The sequence below is a fragment of the Amphiura filiformis genome, chromosome 19 (genome assembly GCF_039555335.1).
Source record: "Amphiura filiformis chromosome 19, Afil_fr2py, whole genome shotgun sequence".
Taxonomy (NCBI): Eukaryota; Metazoa; Echinodermata; class Ophiuroidea; order Amphilepidida; family Amphiuridae; genus Amphiura; species Amphiura filiformis.
This window is the reverse complement of record NC_092646.1, coordinates 56,737,952-56,755,729: the sequence shown is the minus strand read 5'-3', so window position 1 is coordinate 56,755,729 and position 17,778 is coordinate 56,737,952.

The window sequence follows — 17,778 nt, the reverse complement described above, 5'->3', positions numbered from 1 at the left end:
AATCACATGAACGTGTTCATACTGAAGAGAAACCTTAGATATAAATACAGGGTGTCCCAAAAATATTACTGAGTAAATAAAATTGGACGTAAGTCGAGAAATAAACATAATCAAAAAGAAATTAAAATTTAGCGCATAGCCTATTTTATTGTGCATCACATACGAAAATTTTATTTGATTCGGTTGACTGGTTGCGAAGAAATTTACGATTACATAATGCGAGCATCATGCAGTTCATTCCAAGTTTGATCAACATGCGCTTTTTCATACTTGCTCATCGCTTCGTAAAGTTTGTCTATCTCATTAAATTTAGTTCACATTATTTATTTTATAATCCGACGGTGTTATGTTAATAACAGTTTGTCCGAGAATACTTTGCTTTCTGCAATTGGAAGCTTTCCAACTTTAATTCTTTAGGTTGTGCAAATATGTTATACATGTATTTCAACTTTCCAAAGAACATTTGAGCCAAAAGTGACAATGATCAAGACAGTGCTCTCAGCTTTACGTGTAATTTTGATACCATGATATTAATGTTGAAGTTTAAAAGATTTAAACTTTGCATTACAATGCGTGTGAGAATTTTTTTTAAGCCAGCTAGAATTCTTTATGCAACATTTATATCAACATTAACAAAAAAAGTTATTTACAAGTACCGATTACATGCAAGCCTTCATTTTCAATATCGTGCAGGTTTTTAAATTTGCTCTCACCGAACAAAAGATGAAGACCATTGACAGTGCGCATTGTGTTGAATGATCTTTCTTTCAAACTTGGAATGAAGTGAATTGACACATGCGTTATGTAATCGCTTATTTCTTCGCAATCAGTCAACCGATTCCATTAAGCATATAAGATGCAAAATAAGATGGGCTATACGCTGATTTTTGGATTCTGATGTCTTTCTCGACTTACGTCTAAATTCATTCGCCTGGTTTTTTTTTCTGGGACACCCTGTATTGTAACAAAGGGTTTGCACAGTCGGGTAGCTTGAAATCACATGAACGTATAGTATTCATACTGGAGGAAAACCTTTTAAATGTGGAATCTGCAGTGAAAGCTTCACCACGAATAAGTCAAAAGAGGTACATGCACAACAACATGCTCATGTTCAAATGAAAGAAAAGCAGTACCATTGCCAGTTAATTTGCTACAAACAGTTCTCAAAAATGGTTACATGGAAGAAACATGAATTTGTTTGTGAGTGTTTGAACTTTAAGTCTACAGACTCCACTACCACAACACAGCCAAGTACTGAAAACAAGCAATGCTTTACATGTAAGAACCGAAGGCAATGCCAAAATAGTGTAATGGGGTATTCCAGAAAATAGAGGAGTTTGGATTTCCAGACTTTTTGTAAAGTCATGATTGCTGGAAATCCAGACCTTTATTGTGTCCAAAGGCAATCCAGAAGAAAAGTAGTTCAAAATAGGGAGATTTTCAATTTGAGAGATTAATTTCGATAATTTTGTGATTTTTCATTCATTTTAATTGCATTTACAAGCTTTCCAGAAAGCAAACTTGGAAATCCAGACATTTCTTTGATTGAAAAGTTACTCTATGGGGGTGTGTATATATTTTCTGGAATAGACATAGAGAAGGGTGTATTTTGGGGGCAGATTCTCTCCTCCCCGCTCTCCACCTCACTCTTAGATTCTCACATGCAAGTACAACAATCCATTGCAGCCGTGTACAAATTCAACTAATATTTTAATAATTTGCATGTAAGTGCAACTTTCAAATCTGGACCTCGCTACATATCAAATGAGGTGTCAAAATGCGCAGGAATAAATTCTGCTTCCAACGCATTTTACAGATTTGTAATACAATAGCCCCTTTTTTAATATTGGCCATTATTTAAGGGGGGGGGGGTAGTTCTGTTGAGAAATTTATTTGTAAAAAAAAAAATTTGTAGGATAAGTAAAAATAAAAACCAGTAAAAAGAGGAAACATCTGGCATTTGGGCTATCGAAACAAAGATAACCCTTTTCAAAATTATTTTGCTTTATTCGAAAATGACAATATCAAGTCATAATGATGACTGGATTCTGTTGTTAAATTGATGTTTCGTTGACAGTTTGTTTATAAAATACAATGGAAGCATAATACAATAAAGTGATATAAATAGACAGTTTCTATATCAGAACCAATTTGTTGAATTTCTTTTTCTTGTGTATACACGTATCCATTATAACCTAAAAAGTGCCAAATTTCAACTCGCAACTTTTTGGGAAAATTAATTTTTGTATTCATTTTGTGGCTACAGTCATTATATGCAAAATAATTGTATTGATGTTTTATTTGGATCAGCCAATCGGAAAGCAGGGAAGTTTTGCTGTTACCTCCTATGCACATAATGAGGTACACATTTTCATACATTTTGAACACGTGCACATTAGGGTGGGGCGAAAAACACTTTTTTTCTCGGATCGCCTTGGAACTCTCGGAGAATTTACTAGGGTACATACGGTACTACTATTATGCTAAAATATCAGTATGATCGGAGCATGTTTCGCCCAGGCAGTAGGTTTTCACAAAATCCCTATTTATTTGCTATTTCTTACTGTATAACTCTATATAGAGAAATCAGGAGAAACAACTGGGAAAAGAAGGCATTTGAGATGACCCCATAGCGAATATTAAACAATTTGGGTAGTTTGTTTAGACCCTCCATCCAGAACATCACCAAATAGCAAGTAGTCTCCAATTGGGTATTTTTATTTTTTGCTAAGGACATGTATTTAGTTAAATATTGATGATATTTGAGTTGCTGCTCACTGTGTGAACGGTAAGCTTAAGGGTTGTGTTTAGCTATTTCAGGTGGGTAGGGGTAGAAAAAAGATTATTGCCATTTTGACCAAAACACGTGAGTATTTATGATTTGCCAAACAGAAACTAACAGAATAATACCTAAAAGTATCACTTTTTAATCATTTTGTCATAAATACGACTTTCCACCATTTACAATTATTTGTACCGGGGTGTGCCTGTTGTCAAGTCGATCAAGATTGTGATGTAACATTCCGTACAGAGGGTAATCAGTACGGCGTGACAGAGCCATTATCATTTAAATAAAAGTATGGCTTCTATAAGGTTACAATAAGGAACAAACCAAAAGATCGATGACGTCCAATAAACGTAACTAGTTTCGTTTCTCAGCCGACCCTCCCTAGCCTCCATGCCAGAAACGTAATAATGAAATGTTGGAAATTTTGACATAATAATAATAATAATGACACATTCTTCAGACCGATGTTTTTGTACAAACGTAATCGAGTATTTTTACCCCCTACCCCTTAAACGAAACTGGTTTCGTTTATAAGACGTTGTCGATTTTTTGGTTTGTTCCCTAAAACAGGTAATAGGTATGAATGGCCGTGTAATCGATCTAGAGAAACCTGTCTCGCTGTCATCTTAAGCTGCATGGGTGTCCCAGAAAGATCCATACCGGGAAAGTTGAATTTTGTAGGTAGCATTGTTATCAGTCGTATTGTTTTGAGTTCTAAATATTACATATATTTAGCTTTCTTGGTAATTTAAGATTTTAAAGATCGAATGTTTCTAAAATAAATTACAGAATATTGCGTACAATGGTGAAGTTTAAGTTTTGACAATACAATCTATTATGAAAATAATGAATAACCGTTCAGCACAAAGTTATTTGGAAAAAGTTTTGCAGCTAATTTTGTTATGATCTATCGATTACTAGCATGCATGGTGTAAAGGATTTGTTAAGCTTGATTGACCTACATGTGTCGTCTTTGGCGGCAGTTTCGAAAATAATGATTGCGGTGTATGAGTTTCATCATTTGAAATGCCGGCAGAGATTGATTTAGGGCCTATTATAAAAATATTATAGAGGAGATTCGTCCTTGTGCCACAGCATGTATTTATGTCCCTATTGGCAAACACACAACTAGGAAAAGGTGAAGATTACATTTGCAGCAAGTTTTTCTTAAACAAGTTATACCTCTATAAGAATTACATTTTTGGCGTAAAATTTATCGTAAAATGTTTTTTTTTTTTTTTTTAAAAATATCGGGACTAATATTGAAAACACATGAAAAAGGTCACTTAAATCAATATTAAGAATTATTCAGTGTTTCAAGCTCTACATTTGTGCCAAATCTCCTTTGACAACTGAATGATTTCTACACTATATTGCAAAGTAGGTCTACGTCTGGGCGATAGTGATAAATAAAAGCAGGTCAATGTCTGGTGCTTATGAAGCCTGTGCTGTAAGTTACACACGTGCAATTTTTGTCCAGTTTTAAGAATATCAATATCACGCCAAAACGAATTAAGTTTTTGAAATGAAAGTAACACAATAAGTAGGTGACATTTATGTCATTGTATTCCATGTACCGGTACTAAAATTAAATACACTGTTGATTAATTTTTCAAACACGGTATAGATCATTCTGGAACACCCTGTATCTTAGAACTGTCCTTCAACACAGGTGGTAGTATACGGTTATATTGTTCCGATCCATTTATGACATAGCCATCCTCATTTTAATACATGATAATACAATAAAACATGAGATCGGTTTGAATGGTTGTGGAATCAAACTAGAGACCTGTTCCTTTGTCACCTTTATAGACCTGATAAATCAAGCGGAACGATTCTTGTCATATCGTTTTACAGAATTGGTCGTATTGCCAGCGCTGCAGTGTTAGTATTAACTTTGGGCTTCTTATGAATTGACTGTCAATATCTTATACTAGGTATACATTAAAACTCAAACGGGAGAAAGAATCGCGCATACGCATGTTAGAACATTTTCAACAATGTTTTAAAATTTTATATTACAATGTATTTACATTAACATTGTACCCTAAATAACATGGACATTTGGGTGATATGTTGATGTACGAGCGTAGTTACGGGCCATATTTAGTGCCGATTTGTCCCAATTTGCTTTTGACTTGCCTGGCAACACTCCATAAAATATGGCTAGTCGTGTGAAGACAAAGTTGAAGACCTATAAGGAGTTATATTCGTTCTCAAATGGAATCATTATGAAGATCGTAAGTAAAATTAATATAATAACATAGCGCTATTAGCTCGCCTATGAACCCTGATATTCGTTAGTTAACCGGATAAATAACTTCGGCAAAACTGACAAACTTGTACCAAAATTGGCGTTAACTCGTTACTGTCGAAAATGTACAAAATATGGCTTCCGTGAATCTGAAAATATTGATATTTCAAAATTGGTTAATTGTATTACCATAAATCGAACACGGACATGCAGGATGGTATCTCCAGAAGTCTTTTTGCCTAAAAAAATGGAATTTTGTTGAATTTAGAGTAACAAAATAACATGCGCCAGACAGTGGTCGACGAGACTGTAAAATCAGGTAGAAGTTTGTGTGTTGACGAGCTTCGAACATGCCTTCGTCGCATTCCGAAGTCACACATATCTATCATAATTCTTATTTTAAGGTCCTGTAAATACCTCAGCAGAAAGATAGGGTCATCGTCCAACACGGACTACTCGAAAACAGTTCGCGTATAAAAAAGTGCGTGGGCTGTTTTGCATCGTTATATGTACAGGCATATTTGAAGAATTTCCCATAAGCTAATAATATTAAGGATGCTGAAATATTAATCTAAAGACTTCATTCTTTCATGTGCACCATAAATTTTGCACCTGAGATACATATTGCTAGGCAAAAATTCACAGCAAACATGGCAGATTTCTCCCATTTCGGAGCTATTTGAGACAAAATGGCCCCATCCCTTAAGTGCAGTACGGTGTGCATGTGTGGTGCCGTACATCAATCATCGTGTCAATGTTTTCATGGTTTGGCCCAATATTCCAGCCTTAGTTGTCACATTTACAGTGCACAAAAGTCACTGTGCAAAATATTACAATTGAAACATGGCAAAAAACAAATTCTTACCTGTCCAAGCTATAGATCAGATGACAAATTTCACGAACCGGGATTCACGTATATCGTCTGCATGCTCATGTATGCTGGTAATGGCGGCGCGGTGTCTTGCACGTAGGCTCGGAAACCCGTTGCTTCTAGCTAATTCGTCAATGGAACTTGTCAGCTATAAAATTTAATTAGTCGTGTTCAACAAAGTTTGTCGGCACGATTCGTCATACGTGTATTAACTTGTCAATTCCTCATCTCCTGACGAACTGGATTCGTCATGACCAATACATATTGTTCACGCAGATTTGTCAATCATTAAAATTTGTCAATCACTAATTTTGATTCGTCATGCGAATGAAATGATTTGTCTGGTAGTTTGTACAATTTGTCGAATAGATGTGATTATAGTCAAACGACAAATTACCTTGAATGACAAATTTATATCCCCTGTTTGAGAAATTTTTCATCGAATTTGACTAATTGTAATTTTCAGTGTATTGACAATACCCGGGAACAATACACACAGTATATGCATTGGACAAACTTTTTACAAGCATGATAAGTGATGATGCACACCGTCGACGTCCTATACGATAAATATAAATTTAATACTCCGTTGGTGAGCGACGGGCGAGTGGTAGTGAGCGACAGGCGAGTGGTATTTCACTGAACGCAAGAAAAGGAGTTCTATCTGATTGGCTAGCAATCGATCGCTTAGGTCGCTCAGTAGTCAACTACAAACTCATGCATTCAATTCGATTGAAATCGATTATTCTATTATTGACGAAGATAAAGAGCGTGATAGTGTGTCAATAATGTACATTGTATTGCACCTGGTTTTACCAGCATTCCTTTATAAAATAATTTTCTCAAAGAGTTAAATATTATCAAAATTTTTACCCAGGATTTCAAATGTTTTACATCAAAATTGCAGTTAAACATATCCACAGCAAAATACCGGTCCTCACTAATTAGTACATTTAATTTCCAGTTAGTACATTTAAACGAAACCTGTGATTTACGTGACAACAAATAAAATTTTCTTACAATAGAAATATCATATGGGATACTGATATGGTAGGCCGCAACCGCCACAACGTGGAGCTGCTACGCGTAGCTGACTTTTTGTTCCGTGGAGCCAAATTGACCAATCATGTTACAGTTTTTCATTACTCGGAGGTAAAACTGACCAATCAAGTACGACTTACTCATTACGTGAAGCGAATTTAGTCATTAAGAATTTGCCAGACGAGCTTCACGTAGTTGCAAGATATCCTCGGTCACGATAGTTATGATTCAAAAAGTAATTTATGAAAAGTACGAACCGACTTATTATTAAGATGGACATGCACTCACAAGAAACTCATACAGTATTGTACACAACTATATAGCTAGGCAGAGTGGTGGTAAACCATGCACACAATTCTGCGATCTGCAGTGTATCGCCGGGAGCTGATTTGTACATCTTGCGCGGCGTGGCCTGCGGAATTCGACCTTCAGCAAACCAGTTCGGATTTACTTTATATACTAGTAGTAGGCCATACATACTGTAGTTACGGTACTGCCCGTTTTCCTATACACAATACTCAGTGCGCTCACCATTGACGCGTGACCTAGTGTATGTTAGAAGTATTATGCCATTGCCTATATGACGTCACTGTGTAAAAAATAACCAGTCAATATTTAAAGTATTCTCTGAAATTCTAGAAAATATAGTTTTGTAACATTTCCTAAATTTTAGCTAATTTAGGTGTTTGGAAATATTGGTACTTTTGTGTTTTAGGAAGGATATGTAAACGACAGATAACACCAAAAAATATGAACAAATTATTTCTAAACCGTGTTAAGTCTGCAAACCATTATGCTTCTCATTTTCAAGAACGCTGGTTAACAATAAGCAGACTATTGTCTCATTTCGTAAACAAAAGCCCAGACAGTATTGTTACCTTGCGTTCGCTTTATAATCATTCACCCAACTGAAACTATAATACCAGCTCATTGTTCATTGCACAGGTAAAACAGACACAAGTGCAGTGTGTATTTAACCAGAGAAGATCTGATGTAACATAGTTGAGCTGTTTTCATTGAGTGTTATCTTGGTTTAATAGCTTTTAATGGGGTTTAAGTCCTTCAAAGGTCGTGGTGAATTCTACTGTAGACATGACTGCATCATGATTATTTTAAAGTCAACAACATTCAACAATATGATCACCGTGATAGTATGACAGTATCAGTACCGTGGGTGTCAGTGATCCTGGCCTGACACAGTAGACAAACAAACAAACATGCCACACACATGGCACATGCATGCAAGGTAACATTGACTATACACTAATCAAACAATGGTATTGATCCTGTACAACTGTTGGTGGTTTATTTACATTCGATTCATTTAAAATCCACATCCTCTCTCTGGAACGATGATGGAAACTGGCTCCGCGTAATGAAAAGATCTAACATGATTGGTCAATTTAGCTCCGCGAAGCGAAAAGTAAGCTACGCGTAGCAGCTCCACGTTGTGGCGGTTACGGCCAGCCATATACTGATCATGCGAAAATCGTAAAACATAGAATAGAAACAGTGTGGCCGGCTCTCAAAATCTCAAATTGTATGCATAGCCTGAGTCGCACGGCCTATCTCAAACAAAATCACCATGCGTAGTTGTTGAAAAACGTGAGGATTTATCGTACTACCACGGCAATTTTTAACACGAACATATAGGGATGATGACGGTGTGTGATGTGACCTCCAGATTTATACATTATTATGTTTTGATGGATCCAAGTTGTGATAATATTGGATCCAAAACATAATAATGATAAAATTGGATGCTTTACGCCCAATATTTATTGGTCTCGCTATGAGTTGTAACATATTGGACTCGACTACGTCTCGTCCAATATTTTAAAACTCATAGCTCGACCAATAAATATGGGCTCAACCAATCCAATTTTATATCATCGTTCGTCTCGCACACTGACAACATTTGATTGAATGGACTGTAGGCTACTGCGCCGTGATTACGGTGAAGGACACCGGTTCAAATCCTTTGTTTGGAGCCAATCGATAAAAGCATGCAGGGCTTCTATACCCATGTACAGTTTATCCCTTACATAACCTATGTCTTGAATACGCTGGCAAAGTTATGTAATAATCGGATTAATACTATATAGCAGTAGGTAAAAACAAGTTTTGAATAATCCGCGCTATAAAGTCCCATTAAGTGATCCCAGCGAAAGTGAAAAAAAAAATCAAATTGTTTCGTTTATAAATTTTTTTGATGAAAAACAAATGGCAAAAAAACAAAACAGGAAAACGACAGTATTGACGAAGTTGAAGCCCCATTCAAATACATGTAGCTAATTTAATATACTGTCAGTACCGGTATATAAATTAGGCCTACAGACTCACATAAATGCATTATTTTTTGTCTTAGACACACGGTTTTCGGCTGAACCACTGCACTAGCAAGCTATGTTAGGGACCGTTCATAAATACTTTGGTGGGGGGGGGGGGCTGGGCACTTGGAAATTTTTGAGTCCAAACTTTTTGACCCCCTCCAGAGAACCATAAAACTTTTTTGACCCCCTCTTTAGACATACAAAAATCTTTTTTGACCCCCCTTACATGAGGTTAAAAAAGGTCTGGGGAGGGGGCTACTCCATTTGTGCAAACTCAGTCACAATTATAGGCCTGCATGTTTGTTCATACATTTATTTATAATAGATAGGCCTGTTTCCAAAAAACATGAAAGTTGAAGGTGTTTTTCACATGCTGTGACTTGTATGAAGTTTAATTTCAATTTATGCATTCTAATTTTTTGAAAATACATTTTTATTCTTATAACCAATAATTAAATAAATAAAAGTAACACAAAAAAGGGAAATTGACAGTGGCGTAGCTAGGGCTTGTGGCACCCAGGTCTAAGGATAGGTGTTGCTCCCGATTCTTGAAATAATTATTGCGCCCGGAGCACAAAGGGCCTACCATTAATTAATTTTGGTTATAATGAAGTTGAATATTGGTCTTAAATTGACTTTGACCTTTTATGCGCGCGAAGCGCGCGCGAAAAGTTTGACTTTCATCGCTTAGAGGGGCGCAGAATCAATGCTGAATAGGTCAATTTGGCGCCTCCTAAGAGTGGCGCCCAGGGCACATGCCCCACCTTCCCCCCGTCGCTATGCCACTGGAAATTGAGAGCAACATCTGGGCACATACTCAATTTAATACTTAAGACTGTTTTATCAGGGGCATAGCCAGCTTTCTTGGTCAGGGAGGCAAAATATAAATTTTGGGTCAAAGACAAAAAAATGCTGGTTGCATCATTTTATCAGTGGGATACATACATATACCCTTTTCTTATAGTGACTGTAGAATACATACATGTAAAGTCTTTGAGATTCCAAAAAGGCTTTAATGGGATACTGGAAATGAGCGCGCGTAGCGTGCCAAAAAATGTAGGTCTATTTTGCACTATTTTGAGCCATAATCGGGGTAAAAAAGGGCTTTATTGGTACATATGCGCGCGTAGCGCGCAAAAATTTTGTATGCTCTTGTTCTTTTGGTATTTTCTTGTTAAAAACTTTTTTGACCCCCCTCCTTTAGTAACCAAAACTTTTTGGTCCCCCCATTCTGCAACTCAAAACTTTTTGTGTCCCCCACACTTTGCCCAGTCCCCCCACCAAAGTATTTATGAACGGTCCCTTAGCACATCTATGACAATGACGAAAGGTACAAAATCAGCCATAGGCCTTTAGATAGCAGAAGACACAAAAGTGATGTTTTATGACCTTTGACATTCTTTTGTGGCATGGTCTTTCAATTCACGCCGAGTGTCCTTGACAGGTTTGACTATGCTTCAGTGGTCATGAAAGAATTCAAAAGATAACCTCTGCCCCAATAATCCCAAGCAATTGTCTGAAACTGCTCCTCGGATCATAAGAACTCAGTCCTCAAATGATAGTCATAATAATGTCCAAAATATAAAAATTACTGACTATCATTGAAGACTGAGTTCCGCAGTCTAGTATCCAAAATCTGAATTTTGATGATTTTTACGATCGTCGGGATGAAAAAAAAAATTAAAAAATCACTGAATGGGCCTTTAGTTCCCTCTCCTTACCCTGGCAATATAAATCAAAGGAAAATAAAGAAAGAAAACAAGAAAAGAAAATTAACCAAATTAAGGGATCTGGAATGAGCGTTTTGAGCGTTTCGATAGTATTTTTTGTGGGACATGAGAGCACATCAGACATATCGAATTGCATTCTGAATGCGAAGAATGTCTTTCTGATATCAAATAAATTTCATTGTTTGAAATTCACGATATAATACAAATTTTATGCCAAATTATTAAAATTTGATATTTTTCACATTTTTGATAAATAACAGTCCTCGAAGTAAATATCATAAATCTAATGTTATATTCTTAAACAGTCCCTGGCATGATACCATACATGTATAGGCCTATGTATAGTAAATTTGTCTGCTTTATCTGTTTTGTGCTGTTTAAGCAAATAGTTAAACATAATTTCCATAAAATGTAAGCTTTTACTGTCAGCTAGATATGTCCCCTTTAATTTTGAGCAGAACAAGTGAGGTAAAGCAAAGAAAATTGAAATTTACTACTACTAGCGCCAATGAATGTTATTAGATTGTAAAACGATACGATCCTCTGGGTGGGGGTGTGTGTGGGGGTGTGTGCGTATGTGTGTCCTGCACGCGTATTTTTTTCTGCAACTATATAAACGGGACGCAATACGATACCGGTATGTTATAAGAATCAAACTTACAAGAAAGATGGCTCTTGTCAAATCCTACAATTCTGTCAGAGAAAATATGCATATTTGCATAAATTTTTTAATTAATTGACATAATTGATTAATTAATAAATATTTTATTTTATGATTTACCATAATTCCAAATATGTCAAACAATATGTCAAATTAAAGCTAATGAAATGCTTTATAAATTGGTCAGAGCGCATTTTGCAGAATGCATTTAGTACTTTAGTTACATGATTCCAAACATTCTATTCCAATTTTTTGCTATACACGCATAGGAGCTGTACTTTTAAAATCCGGGCCTAATCAATAATAATAGTCTTTCACTCCATTGTCAAAGTACTGTGCTCCCTGTAGCTGTAGCATTATGGAGTGACCAGGTCCTAGAGTGTGATGGTTTTGTAGCAGATGACAGTGCTCATTCAAGCCTGTCAAGGTCAGTTAGTAGCCACTTGCTGAATGGATGGCCATGATCAGCTATCAAAGAGATGCCTTGTGCAGCTGCCAATCACAGTAGAGGTTTGATAACATTTTGTTAAAAACCCAAATGTGATATAAGGACAAAGCTGTGCATGTTGGTACTTAATTGTTTGGATTCTTACGTTGAAATTCCCTTGTATTAGTATTTTTATGTGTAGTGTATAGTGGTCATAAATTATATAGCTTTTAAATTTTGGGCATTTTTGCTCTGTTGCACTGTACCATTATGGAATTTGAGCAAATCAATTACCGACACAAGCAGGTATACAGTTAGACTATGCCATAGTCTATTTTTGATGTTAATCATGATGAAAGCATTCAGTTGAACTCGAAATTATACTGATATTAATTACATCAAAATACTAGTAAAAATTGTTATGAAAAAGTTTATATAATTATATTAGTGACAGTAAAAGTAAAGTGTACGTATGCTTATATTATTGAATGCAACATATCATAATGTCATAATTGTATTGGCACTTCAATACTGAACAATTCTGATTTTAGAATCTGCCAGTTTATTAATCGCGAAATTCCATGTTAAAAATAGACTATGGACTTTCAATTTTAAACGGGATTTTGAACGGGCAAAGTCCCTAACACTCACACTGTCAATAATACTTGTTTATCAATCAAATTTAACCGCAAGCAAATACAAGACGCGTTCATGCACTTATTGACGCGTTCATGCAATTACCCAACACAAAGGCGGGGTAGGCCACATACTTGTGTACCATGTAGTTCTTAATGGTAATGACAGGTACCCGGATGATTTAAACCATAACGAGATCGGGGCGACCAATCACAAGCCAGATCCATTTAAAGATGCATTACATCATGGCCAATTTTAGTAGGACAGATTTCCGACAATCTCATCCATAGAAGCTCAAAGACAGCCGTGTTTAAAAGCATCTCTGACCGCAATCCAAAGTCAGTAGTCCACTTGGGAAGCTAACAAACAGAGGGAGTAGGGTGACTGAAAAGAACAGATGTGAAAATCTATCAATTGTGCACACATTAATTAAATCAGAGTTTTAAGCTTAAATACAATATCCAGAGTATGCACAATGGGCAAGTGGACTACAGGGTAGTCTAGTATACAGTATATTATTTTATTTTTATTTCGTATCTCAGGAGCACAGCTCACTTGGTAAGGCATCAGAATTTGGTACACTAGCGCTTCGAACTTTAAATCGGAAGGTGGTGAGTTCGAGCCCCATCACGGTCACATTAATTTTATAAACCAAATATTGTTCGAACTTTTCATATTTGTTTTTCTTTTATTGTTTCTTTTCTTTGTCTTTTTTTTTTCTTGTTTTTTTTTTTTTTTTTTTTTTTTTTTTTTTTTCCATATTGCCAGTGTTAGGAGAGGAGGAACTATCGGCCCATTCAGTGATTTTTTTTCATCCGGACGATCGTAAAAATCATCAAAATTCAGATTTTGTACAAGACTGCGGAACTCAGTCTTCAATGATATAGTCAGTAATAATCTTTTGGTCATTATATGACTATCATTATTTGACGACTGAGTTCTTATGATACATCATCCGAAGAGCAGTTTCAGACAATTGAATACCTGAGTGGAAGAAGGGCCCAACTCCATCAGAACTGTTTTTGAGATATTAAGAAAAAACTTAATATTTGGAAAAGTTTTATAGACAGAACGTTTTCATCTTCAGGGGACCTTTAATACATGAACATACAAAAGTACATACATTCAAAATTAAATATGATGTTTCCATGGCAACGGTACAGGTCTTAATACGAGCTGGAGTTGGGCCCTTCTTCCACTAATATACTGCAAGTGCCAGTTCTGTGTTATAAATAGCTACAGAAATTAGGTAATCGCCATTAATTGCACAAGTAGAACTCATGTAATATGTTAGCAAGAAAGTTTATTGTAGCGAAAAGCAGATTTCATGGATGAACACAATTCCTCTTTAACCATATATTTGTGGAAGAAGGGCCCAACTCCATGGAGTTGGGCCTCTCTTCCATGAAAATCATGATTAAGTGTACGTGGAAGACTATTTAGAGAGTGGATTTTGGCTCATCTTTCACACACAAGGAAGAACAGTCTTCTGGCAATATAATGCTGGGTCTAACTCATTTTTGTAAAAAATTGGAGTTGGGCCCTTCTTCCACTCAGGTATTCAATTGCTTGGGATTGTTGGGGCAGAGGTTATCTTTTGAATTCTTTCATGACCACCGAAGCAGAGTTAAACCTGTCAAGGACACTCGGCGTGAATTGAACTGACCATGTCACTCGCCACAAAAGAATGTCAAAGGCCATAAAACATCAACTTGGTGTCTTCTGCTAGTGGTTCAGCCCTAAGCCGTGTAGGCCTATTTAAGACAAAAATAATGCATTTACGTGAATCTGTAATTTATATACTGACAGTATATATAAATTAGCTACATGTATTTGAATGGGGCTTCAACTTCGTCAATACTGCCGTTTTCTTGGGTTTTGTGCCAATTTTTTCATTAAAATTTTTTATAAAAGTAACAATTTGATTTTTTTTCACTTTCGCTGGGATCACTGAATGGGGCTTTGCAACGCGATATATTCAAAACTTGTATTCACCTACTGTTATAGCATTAATCCGATTATTACACAACCTCACCAGCGTATTCAAGATATCCAATGCAAATAATCACCTATATTATGACGTATCATACCGTAAATATGGCGGAGTACTCAAATTCATTCAACAAAAGCATGATTACAAGCTATTGCAATCTACCGCGACAGCTCGTCTCACACACATAACAAATGCACAAATACGATCAAATAGGTTGACGACAACGTTTGATTGAATGCACTGCATTGTGCCATGATTACGGTGAAGGACACCGGTTCAATTCCTTTGTATGGAGCCAATCAATAATTTCACGCACATCCTCTATTATTGCCCAATTATTGCCCGGGATGATTGCACACTGTAAAAGAGCTATTGTTATAATGTTTGATGAAATAGTGTTTAACTACCGTATTTGCTTAAGAAGGGGCACAATACAGATAAAGCAGACAGATTGACTACATGTGGTACATGTATATACATATTAATATAGGGAATGTGTGTGAGTCGAGTATTACCTAATTATAATAGGGGCGTATCCAAAAATGAATTCACGCCCCTTTCAAATGTCGAGCCAAAGTGCAGGCCCTATGAAAGGAAGCCGTGGAACTTCCACTGGCCCTCGGCTTGCCAAAAATTGCCCCGCCCCCGGCCCTCAATTTTCCCTCTCCCCATGGCTCATAATTATTGCACAGCCCTTCATGAAAACTAGAAAAAAAAAGCGTTAATTGGGGACAGCAGGCTTTTCCATAATTTTAAGACAACCCGAATAGAAGGCCCGATAGAAGGCCGAGAAGCTATTAAAGGCCCATTCAGTGATTTGCTCATCCGGACGATCGTAAAAATCATCAAAATTCAGATTTTGGTACCTTTGTAATTGGCATAGATGTGCTAACATAGCCTGCTAGTGGTTCGGTCGAAAGCCGTGTATTTTAGACAAAATAAAGCATTTGCATGATTCTGGACTTTTGATACTGACAGTACAAAAAGTCCGACTCGAGATCGAAAGAAGCTCACTCTCCACGTACCAACGCGCGTTGCGTATTGTTTCTACTACTTATTACATCAGTAGCTACTATTTTAAACAAAATACACAATTTTAACTGTTTTTCATATTTAAATTGACCGTTAGTTTGCCTCGGTGACCTAACTGAAATTGCTTATTTTTTTTTCTACTACAAAAATTAAACGTCTGTTTTAAATCAATTTAGACTCTACTTCTCCCGTGTTAGTAACTCTGGACTAGGAAGTTTTTCCAGTCGGTTGGTGGCGCACTGTACGAAAATCTCGATTTTCTCGAGTCGATCTGAGTTGAAGTAGAAAACCTTTCTAAAACTTCTGTTTTTTGACTAATTTGTCGATGTATTCAGGGGAAACGTGGTTTAATGAAATTCTGTAGACTTATTCTTTATTTCTAAGCAACTCTGACAAATTTTCATTTTTTTTAATGTTCCTGTGAAATCACTGAAAGGGCCTTTAATTTGGTCCGAGGTACGAAGTGCTTGTGGACTAAATGACATTGGGCCGAGCGGGTAAAGTAACGATTTTAATGTCAGCCTCCAGTAGAACCAGTCGATATATGTGGCTGATTAACGTTATCTTTTGACCTCAAAGTTTGCATACATGATAAGAAAGGATCTAAAGTGCGTAAGGCACCCATTGACAGTCATGAAAAAACAAAACAACGGACGGAAGCAGGCGGCGGATGACATGATCGAACCGGCAACTCGTGAAACCGCCCGGCCGTATGGCATTTTCCATATACTCGGTTAGTTTTGTGGGGTTCATTATCGAACCCCAACGGTTTTAGCTTGTATTTATATTATTTATCAACATAGGCCTATTTGTTTGTGATATTTCAAGCGTTTTAAAATTTCAAAATAATCCCATTCAATTACACGGTTGACGATGAAAATGTACTGAATTTAGGGAATGCACGTCATACACCACCTGGACGGAAGCTAAAAATGTGAAGTTCTGTGCCCTAAAACTGTTCAGGATCTTTTATGGGCATATACTCAGAGGTAGCTCGATCAGACTCAAGTTTAATTTGTGTGGTATAGTATAGCAACTACAGACAGTACGGTACATAGAAAATCTAGGTAACTTATTATTGAGTATTGTGAAGAAAAAACAACAAAAACTTTGCACACTGCCACTGGGCACTGCACTGCACATATGACATGGTTGCTGAATTCAACACCTTTAGATTTCATCTACATCTACAGGATGTATACTCCACTTGCCATGCGAAGCTGTGATAAAAAATTAATTCACAGCTTCACGCCAAGGCATTCATGTATACTTCATCAAAATATCGGCGAGTATCGCGAAGAATTATTGCCCGCTCTGTGCTTTCATATAGAAACTTCGCTGGCCTACCCCCCGGCCCAAAAGTTGAACCAAATCCAACTCACTGCGAAGTGAAGAAACCTGCTCCGCGAAGGAAATTCCTTCATGGAAGTCTTAAAATTTCAGCTCAAATTACTTCGCGGCCTGCGAAATCGCGGTCGCGAAGTGGAGTATACATCGGACTTAAGTTGAGCTAAAACCAAAGCTGAATTTGTGTTCATATTAACATCAGCTGAATATGATCTGATCATCAGTGTCAGAGCAGGCATGAACATGATTTTTTGGCTGGGTGAGGGGCCCCGGACATCCTGTCAACCCCGAATGACTGCACCCAAGCTTAAAAATGTGTGCGTACAGGCAAAGTGCACACTACGAGCGCCATGGCGCGAAGCCCTAAGACGTGGAGTCCAGGTGCTCGCCTTAGGGCCCATGCCGTTTGGTGCCAGGGAGGGATGGATTTTAGGTTTTTTAACCTTAAATTTGAGATTTTTCAACCTTAGGCCCTTCACATTCAATTCTTAGTACCGGGTACCTACTGTTAACACCGCCCGCATCCAAAATTGAAAATTGCAAAATATTTTATTATTTTATTTTTATTTTGGTTTTTCTCCTTATAACCCTAACCCTCCTGAATGCTACAAAATACTACATGCGCTGTTCGTGCATGCATCCCACGTCGTGTGATGACGCAA